This window comes from Symphalangus syndactylus, chromosome 24 (genome assembly GCF_028878055.3).
Source record: "Symphalangus syndactylus isolate Jambi chromosome 24, NHGRI_mSymSyn1-v2.1_pri, whole genome shotgun sequence".
NCBI lineage: Eukaryota > Metazoa > Chordata > Mammalia > Primates > Hylobatidae > Symphalangus > Symphalangus syndactylus.
In genome coordinates this window covers 56896566-56922514 of record NC_072446.2, presented here as the reverse complement: position 1 = coordinate 56922514, position 25949 = coordinate 56896566, and the positions used below count along the sequence as shown (strand labels likewise).

Sequence of the window (25949 nt, the reverse complement as noted above, 5' to 3'; positions counted from 1 at the left end):
TCCATCAATTTTGTTGATCTTTTCAAAAAACCAGCTCCTGGATTCATTAATTTTTTGAAGGGTTTTTTGTGTCTCTATTTCCTTCAGTTCTGCTCTGATTTTAGTTATTTCTAGCCTTCTGCTAGCTTTTGAATGTGTTTGCTCTTGCTTTTCTAGTTCTTTTAATTGTGATGTTAGGGTGTCAATTTTGGATCTTTCCTGCTTTCTCTTGTGGGCATTTAGTGCTATAAATTTCCCTCTACACACTGCTTTGAACGTGTCCCAGAGATTCTGGTATGTTGTGTCTTTGTTCTCGTTGGTTTCAGAGAACATCTTTATTTCTGCCTTCATTTCATTATGTACCCAATAGTCATTCAGGAGCAGGTTGTTCAGTTTCCATGTAGTTGAGCGGTTTTGACTGAGTTTCTTAATCCTGAGTTCTAGTTTGATTGCACTGTGGTCTGAGAGACAGTTTGTTATAATCTCTGTTCTTTTACATTTGCTGAGAAGAGCTTTACTTCCAAGTATGTGGTCAATTTTGGAATAGGTGTGGTGTGGTGCTGAAAAAAATGTATATTCTGTTGATTTGGGGTGGAGAGTTCTGTAGATGTCTATTAGGTCCACTTTATGTAGAGCTGAGTTCAATTCCTGGATATCCTTGTTAACTTTCTGTCTCGTTGATCTGTCTAATGCTGACAGTGGGGTGTTAAAATCTCCCATTATTATTGTGTGGGAGTTTAAGTCCCTTTGTAGGTCACTGAGGACTTGCTTTATGAATCTGGGTGCTCCTGTGTTGGGTGCATATATATTTAGGATAGTTAGCTCTTCTTGTTGAATTGATCCCTTTACCATTATGTAATGGCCTTCTTTGTCTCTTTTGATCTTTGTTGGTTTAAAGTCTATTTTATCAGAGACTAGGATTGCAACCCCTGCCTTTTTTTGTTTTCCAGTTGCTTGATAGATCTTCCTCCATCCCTTTATTTTGAGTCTATGTGTGTCTCTGCACGTGAGATGGGTTTCCTGAATACAGCACACTGATGGGTCCTGACTCCTTATCCAGTTTGCCAGTCTGTGTCTTTTGATTGGAGCATTTAGCCCATTTACATTTAAAGTTAATATTGTTATGTGTGAATCTGATCCTGTCATTATGATGTTAGTTGGTTATTTTGCTCGTTAGTTGCTATAGTTTCTTCCTAGCCTTGATGGTCTTTACAATTTGGCATGTTTTTGCAGGGGCTGGTACCGGTTGTTCCTTTCCATGTTTAGTGCTTCCTTCAGGAGCTCTTTTAGGGCAGGCCTGGTGGTGACAAAATCACTCAGCGTTTGCTTGTCTGTAAAGTATTTTATTTCTCCTTCACTTATGAAGCTTAGTTTGGAGGGATAGGAAATTCTGGGTTGAAAATTCTTTTCTTTAAGAATGTTGAATATCGGCCCCCACTCTCTTCTGGCTTGTAGAGTTTCTGCTGAGAGATCAGCTGTTAGTCTGATGGGCTTCCCTTTGTGGGTAACCCGACCTTTCTCTCTGGCTGCCCTTAACATTTTTTCCTTCATTTCAACTTTGGTGAATCTGACAATTATGTGTCTTGGAGTTGCCCTTCTCGAGGTGTATCTTTGTGGCGTTCTCTGTATTTCCTGAATCTGAATGCTGGCCTGCCTTGCTAGATTGGGGAAGTTCTCCTGGATAATATCTTGCAGAGTGTTTTCCAACTTGGTTCCATTCTCCCCATCATTTTCAGGTACACCAATCAGACGTAGGTTTGGTCTTTTCACATAGTCCCAAATTTCTTGGAGGCTTTGTTCATTTCTTTTTATTCTTTTTTCTCTAAACTTCCCTTCTCTCTTCATTTCATTCATTTCATCTTCTATCAGCGATACCCTTTCTTCCAGTTCATCGCATCTGCTACTGAGGCTTCTGCATTCTTCGCGTAGTTCTCGAAACTTGGCTTTAGCTCCATCATCTCCTTTAAGCCCTTCTCTCCATTGGTTATTCTAGTTATCCATTCTTCTAATTTTTTTTCAAAGTTTTTAACTTCTTTGCTATTGTTTTGAATTTCCTCTCGTAGCTCAGAGTAGTTTGATCGTCTGAAGCCTTCTTCTCTCAACTCATCAAAGTCATCCTCCATCCAGCTTTGTTCCGTTGCTGGTGAGGAACTGCGTTCCTTTGGAGGAGGAGAGGTGCTCTGTTTTTTAGAGTTTCCAGTTTTTTTGGTCTGTTTTTTCCCCATCTTTGTGGTTTTGTCTACTTTTTGTCTTCGATGATGGTGATGTACAGATGGGTTTTTGGTGTGGATGTCCTTTCTGTTTGTTAATTTTCCTTCTACCAGACAAGACCCTCAGCTGCAGGTCTGTTGGAATTTACTAGAGGTCCACTCCAGACCCTGTTTGGCTGGGTGTCAGCACCGGTGGCTGCAGAACAGCGGATTTTCGTGAGACCACAAATTCAGCTGTCTGATAGTTCCTCTGAAAGTTTTGTCTCAGAGGAGTACCCGGTTGAATGAGGTGTCAGTCTGTCCCTACTGGGGGGGTGCCTCCCAGTTAGGCTGCTCAGGGGTGAGGGACCCACTTTAGGAGGCAGTCTGTCCGTTCTCAGATCTCCAGCTGCGTGCTGGGAGAACCACTACTCTCTTCAAAGCTGTCAGTCAGACAGGGACATTTAAGGCTGTGGAGGTTCTCGCTGAGTTTTTGGTTGTCTGTGCCCTGCCCCCAGAGGTGGAGCCTACAGAGGCAGGCAGGCCTCCTTGAGCTGTGGTGGGCTCCACCCAGTTCGAGCTTCCTGGCTGCTTTGTTTACCTAAGCAAGCCTGGGCAATGGCGGGCGCCCCTCCCCCAGCCTCGTTGCCGCCTTGCAGCGTGATCTCAGACTGCTGTGCTAGCAATCAGCAAGACTCTGTGGGCATAGGACCCTCCGAGCCAGGTGCGGGACACAATCTCCTAGTGTGCCGTTTTCCAGGCCCGTTGGAAAAGTGCAGTATTAGGACGGGACTGACCCGATATTGCAGGTGCCGTCTGTTTCCCCTTTCTTTGACTAGGAAAGGGAACTCCCTGACCCCTTGCGCTTCCCGAGTGAGGCAATGCCTCGCCCTGCTTGGGCTCGCGCACAGTGCGCTTCACCGACTGTCCTGAACCCACTGTTAGGCACTCCCTAGTGAGATGAAACCAGTACCTCAAGCAGAAATGCAGAAATCACCCGTCTTCTGTGTCACTGGGGCTGGGAGCTGGAGACCGGAGCTGTTCCTATTCGGCCATCTTGGCTCCACCCCCGCATGAGTCTTTATAGTAGCATGATTTATAATCCTTTGGGTATACCCAGTAATGGGATCACTGGGCCAAATGGTATTTCTAGTTCTATATCCTTGAGGAATCACCACACTGCCTTCCACAATGGTTCAACTAGTTTGCACTCCCACCAACAGTGTAAAAGTATTCCTATTTCTCCACATCCTCTCCAGCACCTGTTTCCTGACTTTTTAATGATCCCCATTTTAACTGGTGTGAGATGGTATCTCATTGTGGTTTTGATTTGCATTTCTCTGATGGCCAGTGATGCTGAGCATTTTTTCATGTGTCTGTTGGCTGCATAAATGTCTTTTTTTGAGAAGTGTCTGTTTATATTCTTTGCCCACTTTTTGATGGGGTTGTTTGATTTTTTCTCATAAATTTGTTAAGTTCTTTGTAGATTTTGGATATTAGCCCTTTGTCAGATGGGTAGGTTGCAAAAATGTTCTCCCATTCTGTAGGTTGCCTGTTCACTCTGATGGTAGTTTCTTTTGCTGTGCAGAAGCTCTTTAGTTTAATTAGATCCCATTTGTCTATTTTGGCTTTGGTTGCCATTGCTTTTGGTGTTTTAGTCATGAAGTCATTGCCCATGCCTGTGTCCTGAATTGCCTTGGTTTTCTTCTAGGGTTTTGATGGTTTTAGGTCTAACATTTAAGTCTTTAATCCATCTTGAATTAATTTTCATACAAGGTGTAAGGAAGGGATCCAGTTGCAGCTTTCTACATATGGCTAGCCAGTTTTCCCAGCACCATTTATTAAATAGGGAATCCTTTCCCCATTGCTTATTTTTGTCAGGCTTGTCAAAGATCAGATGGTTGTAGATGTGTGGTATTATTTTTGAGGGCTCTGTTCTGTTCTATTCGTCTGTATCTCTGTTTGGTACCAGTACCATGCTGTTTTGGTTACTGAGCCTTGTAGTATAGTTTGAAGTCAGGTAGCATGATGCCTCCAGCTTTGTTCTTTTTGCTTAAGATTGTCTTGGCAATGCGGGCTCTTTTTTGGTTCCACATGAACTTTAAAGTTTTTTTCCAATTCTGTGAAGAAAGTCATTGGAAGCTTGGGCCGGGCGCGGTGGCTCAAGCCTGTAATCCCAGCACTTTGGGAGGCCGAGGCGGGTGGATCACGAGGTCAGGAGATTGAGGCCATCCTGGCTAACACGGTGAAACCCCGTCTCTACTAAAAATCCAAAAAATTAGCCAGGCATGTTGGCGGGCGCCTGTAGTCCCAGCTACTCGGGAGGCTGAGCCAGGAGAATGGTGTGAACCCGGGAGGCGGAGCTTGCAGTGAGCCGAGATCGTGCCACTGCACTCCAGCCCGGGTGACAGAGCAAGACTCTGTCTCAAAAAACAAAAACAAAAAAAAAAGAAAGTCATTGGAAGCTTGATGGGGATGGCATTGAATCTATAAATTACCTTGGGCAGTATGGCCATTTTCACAATTTTGATTCTTCCTATCCATGACCATGGAATGTTCTTCCATTGGTTTGTGTTCTCTTTTATTTCATTGAGCAGTGTTTTGTAGTTCTCCTTGAAGAAGTCCTTCACATCCCTTGTAAGTTGGATTCCTAGGTATTTTATTCTGTTTGAAGCAATTGTGAATGGGAGTTCACTCATGATTTGCCTTTCTGTTTGTCTGTTATTGGTGTATAGGAATGCTTGAGATTTTTGCACATTGATTTTGTATCCTGAGACTTAGCTGAAGTTGCTTATCAGCTTAAGGAGATTTTGGGCTGAGACGATGGAGTTTTCTTTTTTTATTTTATTTTATTATTATTATACTTTAAGTTTTAGGGTACATGTGCACAATGTGCAGGTTTGTTACATATTTATACATGTGCCATGTTGGTGTGCTGCACCCATTAACTTGTCATTTAGCATTAGGTATATCTCCTCATGCTATCCCTCCCCCCTCCCCCCACCCCATAACAGTCCCCGGAGTGTGATGTTCCCCTTCCTGTGTCCATGTGTTCTCATTGTTCAATTCCCACCTATGAGTGAGAACATGCGGTGTTTGGTTTTTTGTCCTTGCAATAGTTTGCTGAGAATTATGGTTTCCAGTTTCATCCATGTCCCTACAAAGGACATGAACTCATCATTTTTTATGGCTGCATAGTATTCCATGATGTATATATGCCACATTTTCTTAATCCAGCCTATCGTTGTTGGACATCTGGGTTGGTTCCAAGTCTTTGCTATTGTGAATAGTGCCACAATAAACATACGTGTGCATGTGTCTTTATAGCAGCATGATTTATAGTCCTTTGGGTATATACCCAGTAATGGGATGGCTGGGTCAAATGGTATTTCTAGTTCTAGATCCCTGAGGAATCGCCACACTGACTTCCACAATGGTTGAACTAGTTTACAGTCTTACCAACAGTGTGATGGAGTTTTCTAAATATACAATCATGTCATCTGCAAACAGGGACAATTTGACTTCCTCTTTTCCTGATTCAATACCCTTTATTTCTTTCTCTTGCTGATTGCCCTGGTCAGAACTTCTAAAACACTATGTTGAATAGGAGTGGTGAGAGAGGGCATCCCTGTCTTGTGCCAGTTTTCAAGGGGAATGCTTCCAGTTTTTGCTCATTCAGTGTAATATTGGCTGTGGGTTTGTCATAAATAGCTCTTATTATTTTGAGATACATCCCATCAGTACCTAGTTTATTGAGAGTTTTTAACATGAAGGGATGCTGAATTTTGTCGAAGGCCTTTTCTGCATCTGTTGAGATAATCATGGGGTTTTTGTCTTTGGTTCTGTTTATATGCTGGTTACGTTTATTGATTTGTGTATGTTGAACCAGCCTTGCATCCCAGGAATGAAGCCAACTTGATCGTGGTGGATAAGCTTTTTGATGTGCTGCTGGATTCGGTTTGCCAGTATTTTATTGAGAATTTTTGCATCTATATTCATCAAGGATATTGGTCCAAAATTCTCTTTTTTTGTTGTGTCTCTGTCAGGCTTTGGTATCAGGATGATGCTGGCCTCATAAAATTATTTAGGGAAGATTCCCTCTTTTTCTATTGATTGGAATAGTTTCAGAAGGAATGGTACCAGCTCCTCTTTGTACCTCTGGTAGAATTCAGCTGTGAATCCATCTGGTCCTGGACTTGTTTTGGTTGGTAAGCTATTGATTATTGCCTCAATTTCAGAGCCTGTTATTGGTTTATTCAGAGATTCAACTTATTTCTGGTTTAGTCTTGGGATGATGTATGTGTTGAGGAATTTATCCATTTCTTCTAGATTTTCTAGTTTATTTGCATAGAGGTGTTTATAGTATTCTCTGATGGTAGTTTGTATTTCTGTGGGATCTGTGGTGATATCCCCTTTATCATTTTTTATTGCTTCTATTTGATTCTTTTTTTTTCTGAGATGGTGTCTCGCTCTGTCACCCAGGCTGGAGTGCAGTGGCGCGAAATCGGCTCACTGCAAGCTCTGCCTCCTGGGTTCATGCCATTCTCCTGCCTCAGCCTCTCCGAGTAGCTGGGACTACAGGCCCCCACCATCATGCCTGGCTAATTTTTTGTATTTTTAGTAGAGACGGGGTTTCACCATGGTCTCGAACTCCTGACCTCATGATCCGCCCGCCTCGGCCTCCCAAAGTGCTGGGATTACAAGCGTGAGCCACCATGCCCAGCCTCTATTTGATTCTTCTCTCTTTTCTTCCATTAGTCTTGCTAGCAATCTATCTATTTTGTTTATCTTTTCTAAACACCAGCTCCTGGATTCATTGATTTTTTTCAAGGGTTTTTTTTTTTTTTTTTGTCTATCTCCTTCAGTTCTGCTCTGATCTTAGTTATTTCTTGCCTTCTGCTAGCTTTTGAATGTGTGTTTGCTCTTGCTTCTCTAGTTCTTTTAATTTTGATGTTAGGGTGTCAGTTTTAGATCTTTCCTGCTTTCTCTTGTGGGCATTTAGTGCTAAAAATTTCCCTCTACGCCCTGCTTTAAATGTGTCTCAGAGATTCTGGTATGTTGTGTCTTTGTTCTCATTGGTTTCAAAGAATATCTTTATTTCTGCCTTCCTTTAGTTATTTACCCAGTAGTCATTCAGGAGCATGTTGTTCAGTTTCCATGTGGTTGTGCTGTTTTGAGTGAATTTCTTAATCCTGAGTTCTAATTTAATTGGACTGTCTTCTGAGAGACAGTTTGTTGTGATTTCTCTTCTTTTACATTTGCTGAGGAGTGCTTTACTTCCAACTATGTGGTCTCCTTTGGAATAAGTGCGATGTGATGCTGAGAAGAATGTATATTCTGTTGATTTGGGGTGGAGATTTCTGTAGATGTCTGTTAGGTCTGCTTGGTGCAGAGCTGAGTTCAAGTCCTGGATATCCTTGTTAACTTTCTGTCTCGTTGATCTGTCTAATGTTGACAGTGGGATGTTAAACTCTCCCATTATTATTGTGTGGGAGTCTAAGTCTTTTTGTAGGTCTCTAAGGACTTGCTTTATGAATCTGGGTGCTCCTGTATTGGGTGGATATATATTTAGGATAGTTAGCTCTTCTTGTTGAATTGATCCCTTTACCATTATGTAATGGCCTTCTTTGTCTCTTTTGACCTTTGTTGGTTTAAAGTCTGTTTTATTAGTAACTAGGGTCACAACCCCTGCTTTTTTTTGTCTTCCATTCGCTTAGTAGATCTTCTTCCATCCCTTTATTTTGAGCCTATGTGAGTCTCTGCATGTGAGATGGGTCTCCTGAATAAAGCACACTGATGGGTCTTGACTCTTTATCCAATTTGCCAGTCTTTGTCTTTTAATTGGGGCATTTAGCCCATTTAAATTTAAGGTTAATATTGTTATGTGTGAATTTGATCCTGTCATTATGATGTTAGCTGGATATTTTGCTCATTAGTTGACGCAGTTTCTTCCTAGCATCAATGGTCTTTACAATTTGGCATGTTTTTGCAGTGGCTGGTACAGTCGTTCCTTCTCATGTTTAGTGCTTCCTTCAGGAACTCTTGTAAGGCAGGCCTGGTGGTGACAAAATCTCTCAGTATTTGCTTGTCTGTAAAGGAATTTATTTCTCCTTCACCTATGAAGCTTAGTTTGGCTGGATATGACATTCTGGGTTGAAAATTCTTTTCTTTAAGAATGTTGCATATTGGCCTCCACTCTCTTCTGGCTTGTAGAGTTTCTGCTGAGAGACCTGCTATTAGTCTGATGGGCTTCCCTTTGTGGGTAACCCGACCTTTTTCTCTGGCTGCCTTTAATATTTTTTCCTTCATTTCAAACTTGGTGAATCTGACAATTATGTGTCTTCGGGTTGCTCTTCTCAAGGAGTATCTTTGTGGCATTCTCTGTATTTCCTGAATTTGAATGTTGGCTTGCCTTGCTAGATTGGGGAAGTTCTCCTGGATCACATCCTGAAGAGTGTTTTCCAACTTGGTTCCATTCTCTCCATCACTTTCAGGTACACCAATCAGATGTAGATTTGGTCATTTCACATAGTCCCATATTTCTTGGAGGCTTTGTTCATTTCTTTTTACTCTTTTTTCTCAAAACTTCTCTTCTCGCTTCATTTCATTCATTTGATTTTCATTCACTGATACCCCTTCTTCCAGTTGATCGAATTGGCTACTGAAGCTTGTGCATGTGTCACATAGTTCTCCGCTCCATCAGGTCGTTTAAGGTCTTCTCTATGCTGTTTATTCTACTTAGCCATTTTTCTAATCTTTTTTCAAGATTTTTAGCTTCCTTGCAATGGGTTTGAACATCCTCCTTTAGCTTGGAGAAGTTTGTCATTACCGATCTTCTGTAGCCTACTTCTGTCAACTTGTCAAAGTCATTCTCCATCCAGCTTTGTTCCATTGCTGGCAAGGAGCTGCAATCCTTTGGAGAAGAAGACGCTTTCTGGGTTTTAGAATTTTCAGCTTTTCTGCTCTGGTTTCTCCCAATCTTTGTGGTTTTTTTCTACCTTTGGTCTTTGATGATGGTGACCTACAGATGGGGTTTTGGTGTGGATGTCTCTTTTGTTGATGTTGATGCTATTCCTTTCTGCTTGTTAGTTTTCCTTCTAACAGCCAGGACCCTCAGCTGCAGGTCTGTTGGAGTTTGCTGGAGGTCTACCCCAGACCCTGTTTGCCTGTGTATCACCAGCAGAGGCTGCATAACAGCAAATATTGCAGAACGGCAAATGCTGCTGCCTGATCCTTCCTCTGGAAGCTTCATCTCAGAGGGGCACCCAGCTGTATGAGGTGTCAGTCGGCCCCTTCTGGAAGGTGTCTGCCAGTTAGGCTACTCGGTGGTCAGGGACCCACTTGAGGAGGTAGTTTGTCTGTTCTCAGATCTCAAACTCTGTGCTGAGAGAACCACTGCTCTCTTCAAAGCTGTCAGACAGGGATGTTTAAGTCTGCAGAAGTTTCTGCTGCCTTTTGTTCAGCTATGCCCTGTCCCCAGAGGTGGAGTCTACAGAGGCAGGCAGGCCTTCTTGAGCTGCAGTGGGCTCCACCTAGTTCCAGCTTCCTGGCTGTTTTGTTTACCTACTCAAGCCTCAGCAATGGCAGACACCCCTCCCCTAGCCTCGCTGCCGCCTCACAGTTTGATCTCGGACTGCTGTGCTAGCAGTGGGCAAGGCTCCGTGGGTGTGGGACCAGCCAAGCCAGGTGCGGGATATAATCTCCTGGTGTGCTGTTTGCTAAGACCATTGTACAAGTGCAGTATTAGGGTGGGAGTGTCCTAATTTTCCAGGTACCATCTGTCACAGCTTCCCTTGGCTAGGAAAGGGAATTCCCGAACCCCTTGTGCTTCCCAGGTGAGGTGATGTGCTGCCCTGCTTTGGCTCACAATCTGTGGGCTGCACCCACTGTCCAACCAGTCCCAATGAGATGAACCCAGTACCTTAGCTGGAAATGCAGAAATCACCCGTCTTCTGTGTCACTCGCACTGGGAGCTGTATACTGGAGCTGTTCCTATTCGGCCATCTTGGAACCTTCAATCAGCTCTTTTCATCCTTTCAAGAACCTACTTTTGGTTTTATTGATTCTCTCTATTCTTTTTATTCTCAATTTTATTTATCTTTAATTTTCATTATTTCTCCTAGCTTTGGGTTTAGTTTCTGTGTGTGTGTTTTTTTTAATAATTCCTCAAGGTGCAAAGTTAGCTTATTGATTTGAGATTTGGCTTCCTTTACAATGTATGCATTTACAACTAGAAATTTTCCTCTGAGCATTTACTTCACCACATTCCATAAATTATGGCATGTTATGCTTCCATTTTATTCCTCTGTAAGTATGTTCTAGATTTCTTTGTGTTTTTTTTTCTTAGTCTTAATGGTCATTTAAGAGTACTGTTTAATTTTCACATATTTGTGAATTTTCTAGTTTTCACTATTGATGTCTAACTGCAATCCATTGTGTTCATAGAATATACTCTGTATTATTTTAATCTTTTACATTTTTTGAGATTATTTTTGAGGACTTATATTTTCTATCCTGGAGACTGTTCTATGTGCACTTGTAAAGACTGTATATTCTGCTATGATTTGCTGGAGTGCTTTATGTATGTCTGTTGTGTCTAGTTGCTTTTTAGTGTTATGCAAGTCCTCTACTTTGTTATTGCTCTTCTGTCTAGATGTTCTATCCAGTATTGGAAATGATGTTTTGGGGTTTCTAACTTTCATCTCTGACTGTTTCACATTTTCTATGTTTGGGTTTTGCCTTTCTGCTACTATGTATCTAGGCTAAATTTCTTTTTATTGATCATGTTTGGGATTTAATGGGCTACTTGAACTTTTTTTTTCTCTGTGCTTCAATCTGTGTAATTTCTTCATTTCTCCCATTTATCTAATTTTCTTTTTTGCTAATTTTAAGCTGTTATTTAATATAACCATTGAGTTTCAAGTCTCCATTATTTAATTTTTTTCTTTCTCCCAGTGCCATTTGGTTATTTAAAAAATTCCTGGTCAATATTGATAGTTTTTTTTTGTCTCTTTCTCATTGCTTCATAAAACTCTTTTTTATCTTTAAATATATTAAACACATTTATTCTATATTTGTATCTGTTAATTCTAATATCACCAGCCTTTGTGAGTCTGACTCTGGGATTTTGCTGTTGTTGTTGTTGGCTCTTGCTCATGGTAACTTGTTTTCTTTAGGGCTTAGTGATTGTGTTTTGGCAGGTGGGGAGCAGGGGTGTCACGAGGGATGAGAGACAGAAAGAGAGAAAGAATACTGATGTTTCCTGAACTTTTATCTGTGTGAATTATTTGAGGCCTATTTCCAAAGGGAATTCATTTACAGAAAATTTCCTTTACTCCTGCAAGGTACCTATCCACAAGCTCGAGGTACCTTTCAACTAATATTTTTGCCTCATACTTTTCACAGCAAATGAGGGTATAAATTTAGACCCATACTCATGGAAATATGGGCTTGTGGTTAGGAATTTTCAGGGTAGAACTATTTTTTCCAACTCTGCCCAGAGTCAATGTCAACTTAAACTTGACATATGCATACTTTCTTTTCTGCAGTAGAACAGAGGGAAGAGGTCATGGGTCATCCTTTTAGGGTTTCAGGGTCCTGGCTTTTGCAGGAGTCTCCAGCATAACTTTCCATCCTGCTAGGGCCCCACACTCTCCCTCCTGCCACCATGTGCATGGCAACCACCAGGATGGGCAGAGGCACCAGAGCACATCCAACTTCTGTTCCCACTCACTCCAATGGATTTTCATGTTCTCATCATGTCTGGTCTCAGCATTTTTCACCACTTACAGTCTGCTGATTACTCCCCCAGCTAACTTCTCAGCCTAAGTGGGATGGCCTTCTTTTCAGGAACACAGTCTCTATATTCTGACTTTTAAGACATATTGATATGTGTTCTACAAGCAGCGTAGAATGATTGAACTCAGTGGATTCTCTTGCTTTCCAAACTCAGTTGGGCATTTTAAAAGATGTTTCGAATACCTTCCCCCAATAGTTTTAGGTATGTTATACCAAAATCATACATCTAAATTGGAAAAGCATATATATGAAGTGGAAAAACATACATACGAATTTCTACATATGAACTGGAAAACTAGAAGAAAACAGTTTTTTGGGGGGCACAGGATTGTAGGGGAGAAGGGGGACAAGGAAAAAGAAGATAAAAAAGAGAATAAAAAGGGATAAGAAGAAAGAAAAAACAAAGTAAGGAGGAGGAAAAAAGGATAAAGAGAAAAAAGGAAGGATAAAGCAGGAAAGAACACATTTGCGAGATAGAAACTGAGTACTTCTTGAGTTCTCCATAGAATGCCTGTGTCTTGTTCCTGGAACTGTTGCATTCCTACCCTTGGAATTTGGGAAATACCCTGGGTATTATTTATTTATTTACCCATTTCAATGTAGTTCCTGTATTGCAACCAAAAATGCCCTCTGTATACTCCATCAAGTCATGTCTAAAACTGCGAGCTGGCCTTCTCTCCAGGTATTTGGCCTCTCTGCTTTGCTTGCTTAGACACATAAAACTGTGCTCAACAGGAAGTATAGGAAGGCGCTGGCCAAGCCCTGACCACAAGATACAATATCAAACTTGTCAATAGCTCAATTTAAAGCAACACTATTCAGTGGAGATTGCTTAAGGAATGTCTCGTCTTTCAGTTGTCTTAAGTTTTTACCCCCAGATCAGGCAATAACTAAAGAAAATTAAGAACCCAGATGGCATCATTCTGGTTTTTCTGCTGATTATTTTACTACATATCATTTTTATTTGAGGCTAAAAATATATATTGATATTTGTTATAAGAAATATGGTCTATGTGGTTTATGGGTACCTTGCTTGTTGTTATGTTTCAATTATACCCCTCCAAATCCGTATGTTGTGGTCCTATCCCCAGTACCTCAGAATGTGACTGGATTTGGAAAAAGAGAAAAAGAGTCTTTAAAAGGCAATTAAGTTAAAATGAGTCAATAGGGTGAATTCTTATCCAGTAGGACTGGAACCCTTATAAGAAGAGGAAATTAGGACACAGACATTCACCTAGGGAAGACCAGGTGAAGACACAGGGAGATGATTTCCATCCACAATCAAAGGAGAGATACTTAAGAAGAAACCAACCCTGGTGACACCTTGATTTCAGAGTTCCAGCCTTCAGAATTGTGGAAAAATAAATGTCTGTTGTTTAAGCCACTCAGTATTTTGTTGCTGCAGCCCTAGCAAACTAGTACAGCACAAATCAGTCCACAGCTTCAGGGTCTGAGTTTTCACTGGTTCTTGTCAAACATGGTATTCATGTTCCTGTGAAAGCAGTGGCCAGTTTATTTGTGAGTGCAGTAGATTGTCTGGTCTCAATCTCCAGCTGTACTTACATCCTTGTCATGGCTTCCTTATGGGCAGAGTGTCCTTTCCAGCCCCTTGATTTTGGCCATGGCCATGCAACTTGCTTTCAACAGTGGCCTGTTGGCATAATTAACATGGTGCCAATTTCAAGCATAGGCCTTAAGAGGCTTTCTGTGTTTCCATGTTTCCTCTTGCACCTCTTTCATTTCTATGAGAAGAACACGACTCACATAGCTTCAGATCCAAGGAGAATGAGAAACGTCTGGGCAGAGGGTCCCTAGCTTAAAGTAGAGCCACCTAGTCCACCCCAGCCCAAATCGGCCACCCGCACCCAACCTGCAGACCTGTGAGTGAGCCCAGGTGACATCAGCGGAGCCTCTAGACAATCTGTGGACACATGAAGAATACATGTGGTTAAATGGCACCAGGATTCTGTAATTATTACCCAGAATTATGTGGCAGTAGTTAACTGGTACAATGAAAATGTGGCGTTAGATTGTTTAATCAAGATGGAAGCTATATTTTTTTCAGTATTGTGAAAGCGTTGTTCTTTCCCCCTGAAGGAGCAATTAGCCTGGAAGTTTTGGGCAGCCATATTGTAACTGTGTTGTACATACTAAGGAGGAACAGGGAAATGGGAGCAATCTGTGTTCCTACAAATGTGGAGTCAGGGGATCAAGCAAACACTAAGGCTGGAACTACCTCTGAAATGCCCAGTTATATCAGAAAAGAAATGCCTTATCATTAAGCCCATGGGATTTAGATTTTCTATTAATTCAAAAATACAGACAGAAGACTTCTGGTTTTAGTTCCAACATGTGAGGAGCTTAGAAATGATTACTCTTGGCCGGGCGCGGTGGCTCACGCCTGTAATCCCAGCACTTTGAGAGGCCGAGGCAGGCGGATCATGAGGTCAGGAGATCAAGACCATCCTGGCTAACACGGTGAAACCCCGTCTCTACTAAAAATACAAAAAATTAGCTGGGTGCAGTGGCGGGCGCCTGTAGTCCCAGCTACTCAGGAGGCTGAGGCAGGAGAATGGCATGAACCCGGGAGGCAGAGCTTGCAGTGAGACAAGATCGTGCCACTGCACTCCAGCCTGGATGACAGAGCAAGACTCTGTCTAAAAAAAAAAAAAAAAAAAAAAAAAGAAAAGAAAAGAAATGATCACTGTTGTCCTTACAATGTGAAAAATGCTGAACAAACTTCTAACAAATTTTCTTGGAACCATCAATAATTGAAGATCAGAGGCAAACTGCCACCCCAAAATCTGGAGATGGGTAAGTACAGAGAATCTGCTCACCTGGAGCAGAAGCTGCTGGAGCCACAAATGGGTAGGAACACTTAGATAGCACTTGTGATGAACATCTGGAGGCTGAGTATGGACTAGTTCCAGAGTAAGAAACTCTTGTGGTCTGCAGCCTTAGGGAGACCCTGCACTTTCATGGATTTACATGTAAGAGCCCAATCAGGTTCTATACAGAAGAATGAAGGAAGATCTCCTTATGGCTTTAGCAGGAGAAGGGGAAAGGTAACCATTGTGAATTCAGAGAGTTATCCATAGCATATGCTTATGTTCCAAAAGAAAGGATTTTACCAGAACCTAACAGGAGGGGAAAAGCTAAGAAGCACTTGTGAAGATCATAGTCCAAGGACACAGACCTGTTAAAAGATTATACAGTTATAGAATACTTTCCTTTCCTCATACCTTATCACTACATCAATAGGGTTTTAGTATAATAACACTGGATTACAGCTGAAAGAGCTGCAAGGCACAGACTATTTAAGAAGCTCAAAGGCAATGGGGAAGCCCAAAGGCAACAGGGAAAACAAAAACTAAAATATCAGACAAATTTGAAGCCTCTGACACCTGCAGATACAGCAAACATTAGACACAACCCAACTCCTGGATAGATTAATGTAAGACCTCACACTGAGGCTTTTACCTCAGTTCTTGTTACCTAATACGTCATGTCTGGCTTTCAATAACAAATTACAAGCCATGCTAAAAAGGAAGAAAAAACACAGCCTGAAGAGAAAAAAGAAGCATTGTAATCAAGCACAGATATGACATACATTTTGAAATGATTAAACAGGGAAGTTAAAGTACAGGTATACATCAGAGATGTTGTGAGTTTAGTTCTAGACCACTGAAACAAAGCAAATATTGCAGTAAAGAGAGTCACACAATTTTTTTTGTCTCCCAGTGCATATAAAAGTTTTGTTTACACTATACTATAACAATAAGTGTGCAATAGCATTATTTCTAAAAAATAATGTACATAGATTAATGTTAAAATATTTTATTGTTAAAAAATGCTAACAATATCCTGAGCCTTCAGTGAGTCATAATCATCTTTCTGTGGAGGCCCTTGCATCAATGTTGATGACTGTTGACTGATAAAGATGGTGGTTGCTGAAGGTTGGAGTGGTTATGGCAATTTCTTAAAATAAGACAACAAATGAAGTTTGCTACATCAAGTGGCTCCTCCTTTTATGAAAGATTTCTCTGTAGGATGCAATTTGTTTGATAGCATTTTGAAAGAATGCTACTTCTTTCAAAATTGGAGTCAATCCTCTCAAACCCGGCTGCTACTTTATCAACTAAGGTTATGTAATATCTGACATTCTTTGTAATCATTTCAAAAATATTCACAGCATCTTCACCAGAAGTGGATTCCATCTTAATAAACCACTTTCTTTGCTCATCCTAAAGAAGCAATTCCTCATTCATTAAAGTTTTATTGTGAGATTAGAGAAATTCAGACACATCAGGCTCTAATTCGATTTCTCTTGCTATTTCTACCACATCTGCAGTTCCTCTATCGAAATCTTGAACCCCTCAAAGTCTTCCATGTGGGTTGTAGTCAACTTCTTTCAGACTTGTGTTAATGTTGATATTTGGACCTCCTCCCATGAATTATGAATATTCCTAATGGTATCTATAATGTTGACTTATTTCCAGAAGATTTCCAATTTGCTTTGCCCGGATTCATCAGAGGAATCACTCTCTAAGTCAGCTATAGCCATATGAAATGTAGCTCTTAAATAATAAGACTTAAAAGTTGAAATTACTCCTTGGTCTATGGGCTGCAGATTGGATGCTGTGTTAGCAGGCATGAATACAACATTAATCTTGTACATCTCCATCAGAGTTCTTGGTGGCCAGGTGCATTGTCAATGAACAGTAATATTAAAAAAATTTTTTTTTCTAAGCAGTAGTTCTCAACAGTGGGCTTAAAACCATGCTGTGAATAGATATACTGTCATCCAGGCTTTGTTGTTCCATTTGCAGAGCACAGACAGAGTAGATTTAGTATAATTCTTAAGGGCCTAGAATTTTCAGAATGATAAGTGAGAACTGGCTTCAAGTTAAAGTCAGCAGCTGCGTTATCCCTTAACAAGACAGTCAGCCTGTCCTTTGAAGCTCTGAAGCCAGGCATTGAATCCTTTCTAGCTTTGAGAGTCCTAGATGGCATCTTCTTCTAATAGAAGGCTGTCTCATCTACATTAACTATCTGTTGTTTAGTGTAGCCACCTCCACCAATAATCTTAGCTAGGTATTCTGGATAACTTGCTGTAGCACCCACATCAGCACTTGCTGCTTCACCATGCACTTCTATGTTATAGAGATGGCTCCTTTCCTTAAACCTCGGGAACCAATCTCTACTAGCTTCCAAATTTTCTTCTGCAGCTTACTCACCTCTCTTAGCCTTCATAGAATTTAAGAGAGTTAGGGGCTTTCTCTGGATTACGCTTTGGCTTAAGGGAATGTTGTGGTTGGTTTGATCTTCTATCCAGACCACTAAAACTTTCATATCAGCAATAAGGCTGTTTTCCTTTCTTTTTATTGGTGTGTTCACTGGAGTAGTACTTTCAATTTCCTCAAAGAACTTTTCCTTTGCCTTCACAACTTGGTTAAGTGTTTGGTGCAAGAGGTATAGCTTTCAGCCTATCTTGGCCTTCAACATGCCTTCCTCACTAAACTGCATCATTTTTAGCTATGGATTGAAACTGAGAGATGGGTAACTCACTCTTTTACTTGAACACTTACCATTGTAGAGTTATTAATTGGACCAATTTCAATATCGTTCTGTCTCAGGGAATAGGGAGGCCTGAGGAGAGGGAGAGAGACAGGAGAACTGCAGATCAGTGAAGCAGTCAGAACACAGCATATATTGATTAAACTTGTCATCCTGTATGTGCACAGTTCATGGTGCCCCAAAACAATTACAGTAGCACCATCAAAGATGACTTGTCACAGATCACCATAACAGATATCATTATAATAATGACAAAGCTTGAAATACTGCAAGAATTTTCAAAATGTGAATACAGAGACACAAAGTGAGAATATGCTATTGGAAATATGGCTCCAACAGACTTGCTTTGATGCAGGGTTGCCACAAACCTTCAACTTGTAAAAAAATATGGTATCCTCAAAGCACAATAAATTGAAGCACAATAAAATGAGGTATACCTGTAAGCATGATTAGCTAGATTTAGCCATTCCACAATGTCTACGTATTTTGAAACAACATATTGTATGTGAGACATATATAAAATTTTTATTTATCAAATTAAAATTTTTTTAAAAAATAAAAGATCACATTGTACACCATAAATACACATAGTTTTTTGTCAGTTATACCTCAATAAAGCTGGGCAAAAAGAAAAAAATAACCATGATTAATATATCAAGGGCTATAATGGAAAAAGTAGACAACATGCAAGAACACATAGGTAATATCAGCAGAGAGCTGAAAACTCTAAGAAATAAACAAAAAGAAATTCTACAAATCAAAAGCACTGTAACAGAAATGAAGTTTACAATAAAGCCTTAGATGGGCTCATCAGTTGAGCAAAGAGAGATTGAGTCTATGCCAATAGAAAGTTCCCAAGCAGAGGTAGTACAAACACACAAAACAAGAATTAAAAGAGCAGGACAAAATATCCTAAAACTGTGGGGAAATTTCAAAAGGTATAACATACACAGAATTGGAATATCAGAAGGGCAAAAAAATGGAGCAGAAAAAATATTTGAAGTAAAAATGTCAGAAAATTTTCCCCAGATTAATGACAGACACAAAACCACAGATCCAGAAAATTTAAAGTACATCAAGATAAATAAATAAATAAATAAATAAATAAATAAATAAATAAACAAACACCTAAGCATATTATATTCAAACTGCAGAAAACCCATGAAAAACTTTTTTTTTTTTTTTTTTTTTTTTTTTTTTGTGAGACAGAGTCTTGCTCTGTTGCCCAGGCTGGAGTGCAGTGGCATGATCTTGGCTCACTGCAACCTCCACCTCCTGGGTTCAAGTGATTCTCCTGTCTCAGCCTTCAGAGCAGCTGGGATTACAGGCTTTCGGGACCATGCCCAGCTAATTTTTGTATTTTTCGTAGAGATGGCATTTCACCATGTTGGCCAGGCTGGTCTCAAACTCCTGACCTCGAGTGATCCATCTACCTCAGCCTCCCAAAGTGCTGGGTTTACAGGCATGAGCCACTGCACCCAGCTCAATGACAAACTCTTAAAAGACAAAGGAGAAAAAAAAGAGTATCTATAGAGAAACCAGGATAAGAATTTAAGAGGACTTCTCATCAGAAACCATGAAAGCAAGCAGAGAGTGAACTGAAATACGTAAAGCGCTGAAAAAGAAAAATATGGAATTTCATATTCAGTGAAATTATCCTAACAAAAGGAGAAATAAAGGATTTTCTCAGTAAAATAGAAACTGAGGAAATCCATTGCTAGCACACCTGCCCCGCAAGAAATGCTAAAAAAAAAAAGTTCTTCATGGAAAAAAAACAATTATATAGGTCAGAAGCTTGGATCTACATAAAGGAAGATCACTGGAAAAGAAATAAATGAAGGTGAAATAAAAATCGTTATTTTTATTTTTATTGATCTAAGAGAACTTTGTTTAAAATTACAGTAGTATTTTATGTGGTATAACAATGTACTGGGTGATTATAGCATATGGATACATGTAGTGAATGACAGCAATGTCATAAGGGATGGGAAGGAAGAATTGAGAATACTCTGTTGTTATAAGGTAGCTACGTTACATGTGATGTGGTATCGCGTTATTTGAAAGTGGACTCAGATAAGTTGTAAATGTATATTACAATTCTAGGCCAACCACTAAGAAATTTTTAAAAGGAAGTATAGGTTGTATGCTAAGAGAGGAGAAAAAGTGAAATTATATAAAATGCTCAATTAAAACTAGAAAAGGCAGAAAAAAAGAGAAGGGAAAAAGAGCAAGTGAAATTAATAGAAAACAGTTAGAAATATGGTAGTGAAGTAGGAGGTGGAACTCAATCTAGCAGGTGGGGCTTGGACACTGGGCCAAGTTGAGGACTAGCTGAAACAGGGATGGGGCGGAAGCAGCTTTCCATAAGACACACCCACCATGTGCCATGTCAGCTTACCATTGCCATGGCAACACCCAGAAGTGACTGCCCCTTTCCATGGCAACAACCTGACAACCCAGAAGTTACCACTGTTTTTCTAGAAATGTCTGCATAATTGACCTTTTAATTTGCGTATAATTATGAGTGGGTACAAATATGACTACAGAGCTGCTTCTGAGTGACTTCTCTGGGCACACTGCCTCTGGGGTAGCCCTGCTCTGCAAGGAGCAGTTCTTCTGTCACTGCTGTACACAGCTGCTTCAATAAAAGTTGCTGTCTAACACCACTGGCTCACCCTTGAATTCTTTCTGTTGGAAGCCAAGAACCCTCCTAGGCTGGACTCCAACTTGGGGCTTTCCTGCCCCAAATCAGTAGATATCAATCTAATTATATCAATAGTTAACTCAGGCAAATGGTCTAAATCCACCAATTAAAAAACAAAAATTGTCAGAGTGGATTAAAAAACAAAATCCAAATTACAGTGTCTATCAGAAACCATCTTTAAATATAAAGATCCAGGTAGGTTAAAAGTGAAGAGATAGAGAAAGTATACCATGCTAACACTAATCAAGAAAACTGGAGTGCCTAAATTAATTTCAGACAAAGCTGACTCCAGGACAAAAAAATTTTCAGAGACCAAAAGGGTATTACAAAGTGATTAAGGGGTGAATTCTCTAAGAAGGCATAACAATCCTAAGTGCATATGCACCCAATAACAGAGCATCCAAACACATGAAGCAAAAACTAATAAAACCACAAGGAGAAACAGAAAAAAATCACTATTATTACTGGTGAATTCGACACCCACTTTCAGTTTATGATTGATGAAGCAGGCAGAAAATCCGTAAAAATACAGTTGATTTGAACAGCACTATCAGTCAACTTGACATTTATAGACTACTCCATCCAACATCAGCAGAATAAACATTCTTCTCAAGCTCACATGATACTTTCACTAAGATTGACCACATTCTGGATTATAAAATACACCTTAATGAATTTAAAAGAATATAAATTATGTAAAGCATGTTCTCAAACCACAAAGGAATTAAACTAGAAATCAATAACAGAAAGAGAGCTAGAAAATTCTGAAATATTCGGGTATTAAAAACACACTTTAAAATAAACATGGGTCAAAGAAGAAGTCTCAGGAGAAATGTACAAATATTTTGAACTAAATGAAAAAGAAAACACAACTTATTAAATACATACTCTTCACCAACACACCCATCAAGTCAGACTGCCAGAGAATTGCTTGTGCTATTCTGGGAATAAGGGCACTTCTTCAGTGAAGCTATTACCTAAGGATCTGCTTCAATTGCTCAAATGACTAGCTCCACTCTGAGGCATCTGGGGCATTCAGATGGGCTTCATTAGATCTGAGGGGCAGGCACACTGTGATTGAAAGCTTCAGAGAATAAGCTCTTGGAGAGAAAGAACTCATCCATTTGGTTCATTCTGTACAGAATGTTCAAATGCTGTCTGGTTTTGATTATAGACACCTCAACAAAGCTGTAAAAGTTTTCAGATCATAAATTAAAGTTATTCAAAAAATAACATTTGCATTCCCAAACAAGATCTGAGTCTCTGGTCTGTTAGTGATCACTTAGGCATTTTGAATTTAATCGCGTTTCATAGGAAGTGCTGGCACCAAATTTAGGGATGCATCAAAGTTTAGCTTTGGCCTCAATATTGTACTCTGATCTGTTATTTGCCTTTGTCTGACCTCAGTCTTTAGCACTCCAAATAGCCTAATTTGCCTATTTCACCACTGTATTTTGCAATAGCCCTATATTGTATTTCATGAATGATCAAATGATTGCATAGGTAACATATCCAATCAGAGATAATGGCAATAACAAGAATAAAACATGACCTTTATATTTCAATATCTGAATATTTATCTCCAAATATAATCATCCCTCCTTGTCCGTGGAGGGTTGGTTCCAGGCAACCTCCCTATCCCCATGGAGTCCCTTATATAAAATGGCATAGTGTTTGCATGTAACTCATGCACATCCCCCTGTAAATTTCAAATTATCTCTATTACTTATAACACCTAATACAATGCCACATATCACTTCATTAGCATGGATTCAATGTAGTATCAGTGCACAGCAAGTTCAAGTTTTGCTTTGTGAAATTTTTCTTCTGAATATTTTTGATCCACAGTTGGGTGAATCCATGATGCAGAACCAGTGGATACAACTCTACAGGCAAGCATTCTAGAGATAACGTGAAGTAACAAATCTGCAAATGTTGACATTATATTAAAGTATAGATATATATTTATTATTGCAAGACTAAAGTGTTGTGCTAATTAATAATGATTGTGAGTCATTAAATTTATGTATAAAAGTAGTATTTTCAAATATTTTAACACGGAGAGATCGATAATTGTTATAATATAAATTTTAAAACTGACAGCATTACCTAATAACTTCAGTAAGACCAACTATTTCATCCTTTCTGAACAAACAAATGTTTATCAGAATTTGAATAATAATTGTATTAGTCTGCTTGATCTGCATAACAGAATACCACTGACTGGATGGCTTAAACAATGGAAATTTATTTTCTCACAATTCTGAAGGCTGGAAGTCAAGGATCTAGCATGGTTGGCTTCTGGTGAAGCCTCTTACCGACTTGCAGGCAGCCTATTGGATTAGGGTCCTACCTCATGACCACATTTAACCCCAATTACCTTCTATCTCCAAATACAGTCATATTGGGAGTTTGGGCTTCAACATATTAATTTGGGTGGGATACGATTCAATCCATAACAATAACATAAGGTAAAACAGTAATAATAATACCACTATTTGGTATACCAGCATCTATAGCATTAAATAACATTTAAGAACTGTATTAATTTTTAGTTATTTAATGCCATTTAATCTATAAATCTTTTAAGAAAACATCTTATGTAAGACTTTTTCATATCTTATGAAGCAGGACAAATTAAAATCAGGACCTCAACTTTGCTAGCTCAAGATTCCATTGAGAAGAAAAAAAAATCCTAAAAGTCTGTGATAAAACATCTTCGGTCCGAATACGATAAAAAAGAATGATGAAAAAACGATTTTGAAAACTATGTAAAAATAAACATTTTCTTCTCACTCGTATAAATTCAAAATGAAAGAATTCAAAGTATTTTAATAAGAAAATTATAGTGTTAACAGGCACTTGGTTTTTAAATAAAAATATGTCAAAATAAGAGCTTTAGATTGTAATAATCTCAGTAGTTTTTTTGTTTTGTTTTGTTTTTTTTTTTTTTTGAGACGGAGTCTTGCTCTTTCACCCAGGCTGGAGTGCAGTGGCGCAATCTCGGCTCACTGCAAGCTCCGCGTCCCGGGTTCACGCCATTCTCCTGCCTCAGCCTCTCCGAGTAGCTGGGACTACAGGCGCCCGCCACCATGCCCGGCTAATTTTTTGTATTTTTTAGTAGAGACGGGGTTTCACCGTGGTCTCGATCTCCTGACCTTGTGATCCGCTCGCCTCGGCCTCCCAAAGTGCTGGGATTACAAGCGTGAGCCACCGCGCCCGGCCAATCTCAGTAGTTTTAAATAAAGTTAAGAATCCTATGTGAAAAGTTTCTTCTAAAAATGTTACGAGGGTATTTTACTGAATTCTACAATGCTATACTCAAAAAGGGTAATAATCTTACTTAATGTGCTGTTTTTGTATCCTGAATCAGGCCTTTGGACATGGAAAAGAAGAGGTCTTTTTTACCTTTGATAGCATGGTAGATGGCTTACTAATAATTTTTGGGGTTTGTCCTAGCTAATAAGACATGAATCTGCTAAAGAAACATTCTTGGCATGGAAATGCAGTAAAGGAAAGACCCATGCAATTGACAATGAAATATACATTGTGAAGGCCAGGAATGAATGAGGAGCTCACAAGCATGCCATGTCTTGTGCATCTCTTCCAATCATGTGTTCAAAATAAAGCAGAAGGTAACGAAAGAAAATTACTGGCCAGAAGCAGATAAATTGTGAGCTATGTTCTTCATTCTTCTTCAGCCACCGGCAGACTATGAAAGATACAGGAGATTCTGGAGCTGTCTCGTCAGGTGTTTGCACCAGACATGCACACCAGATACAGAGCAGCTGTTACATGTTTAAATGGGCTTAAAAACAAATGGACAAAAATAAATAAATAAAAATATTTAACACTGCATTGTGCAGTATGCAAAACTTACAGAAGAAATCACTAACAAGAATGTTTACTCTCAGAGAAAATAGTTCATTTGCTGGAAACTACTGAAAAGTTACCAAATGCAACATCTTGAAACTACAATTTAAAAAAAAAAAAACACCATGTTATCTGTCATAGAGGTTTTCATATTAATTTAGTCCAAACAACATACTGAAATGGAAGATGCTGATGGAAAGTCAAGAAATAATTTTGTTATCCTGAAAGTTAATTATGTCACTGTTACTATGTTTCTACATTTGAACTAAGGGACAACATTTTCTCAAGTAATTGTGTGTTACAGCAAGTCCACATAAAAATAATCCCGCTACCTGTTTATGTATCTTTATTTATATCTAGATATAGGTATCACCTTAACTCTGTTTCTGAAAATATTCAAAAAGTATCTTCTTAAAGCAGAAAAAGTATCATGTTTTAGTAAAATTTTTATCACCATTGAAATCTTTTTTTTATTATTGTACTTTAAGTTTTAGGGTACATGTGCACAATGTGAAGGTTTGTTACATATGTATCCATGTGCCATGTTGGTAAGTTCAGGAGTTAAAAGGAAAAATAAAACTTAGTTATTTGATGTCAATGTCACCTATGCTGGTAGATCCAGCCAAAACTGTTTTACCCATCAATTAACAGTGAACATCAATTTAATATCATTAAGGCATAGTATGGCAAGCACAATGTACCCTGGTAGGTGATATTCTGGCACTATGTTATCAAAATTTTAAAATGTGACCACTCAAAATTCTAATTAATAAAATTATAATGACAATAGAATTTCTTTTTGATAACATTTTAGATTTATTTTGGTATTCCAGAAGTTCATTTGAAATGATGTGATAAAATCATTTTGTCTTGGTTTCTGTCTTGGTTTCACCCAAATACTGATTTAGCATCTAGCCGTATTGCATTTGTCCAGATGTGTTATTTGATGCCCCTCCATTTCATACACATTGAGTGTAAAACGTTAAGTGAGGAGGTATAAGGGGCTACAGTTTCCTGTGTGTTTAGTATTAACATCCTTGGAGGCAGGAGTTTAAGAGAGCAAAAATCATCACAACATGAAAATAGCCAAGAACAAACTGTTTAAAAGTTGTGTTTTCCCCTAAGCATCTCACCCCACTGAAAATTAGTCATCTATCTTTGCCCATCTGACCAACTTCTAAGTCTGTTTGGATTTTGGCCAGTTGACTCATTTTTGTAAACCCCCAACAATTTGAGACAGATACAGCACAATTTAATTGCTAAGTGAAACTGCAAACCTAGCCAAAGATGTATGCTTTTAAGAAGTCAATGAAAGCGGTGCTAGAGAACTTCTGGGGGCACTTACAAGACAATTGACAAATGAAAATCTGGCAGAGTGGGTCATGGTTAATGGCTGAGGAATGGAAAACTGACCGGGTGGATGACAGAAGCCATGCCTCAGAAAAGGATGATTTTAATATCAAGGGATGAAATGGGGCTTTTAGAAAACTGAAGAAGTTATATGTTTATTAAAAACTGCTTTTTGTCCTATTATGATAATGAAACGTGATATAAATACAGTTGAAAATATAGCTTAAGCATCCCTAATCCAAAAACCCCAAATCCAAAATGCTCCAAAATTCAAAACTTTTTGAGCACTGACCATGATGCCACAAGTGGAAAATTCCACAATTGGTGTTGTGTACAGAAACTTTGTTTCATGCACAAAGTTACTAACAATATTGTATAAAATTACCTTCCGGCTATGTATATAAGATGTATGTGAAACACCAGTGAGTTTCATATTTAGGTTTCAGTCCTATCCCCAAGATATCTAAATATGCAAATAT

The 25949-nt window shown here is 39.2% G+C and overlaps 1 protein-coding gene across 2 annotated transcripts in view; it reads left to right on the top strand.

Moving 5' to 3' along the window:
• SLC24A3 (solute carrier family 24 member 3) overlaps nucleotides 1-25949 on the top strand; it is a 600086-nt gene that overhangs the window by 36658 nt on the left and 537479 nt on the right. Inside the window, exon 2 of one of the 2 annotated variants that reach the window (XM_063634165.1) lies at nucleotides 22096-22139. The exons of the other annotated variant lie outside the window; for it this stretch is intronic. The gene's annotated coding sequence lies outside the window, so the exon portion shown is untranslated. The remainder of the gene's footprint in view (nucleotides 1-22095; nucleotides 22140-25949) is intronic. 2 annotated transcript variants of the gene reach the window in all.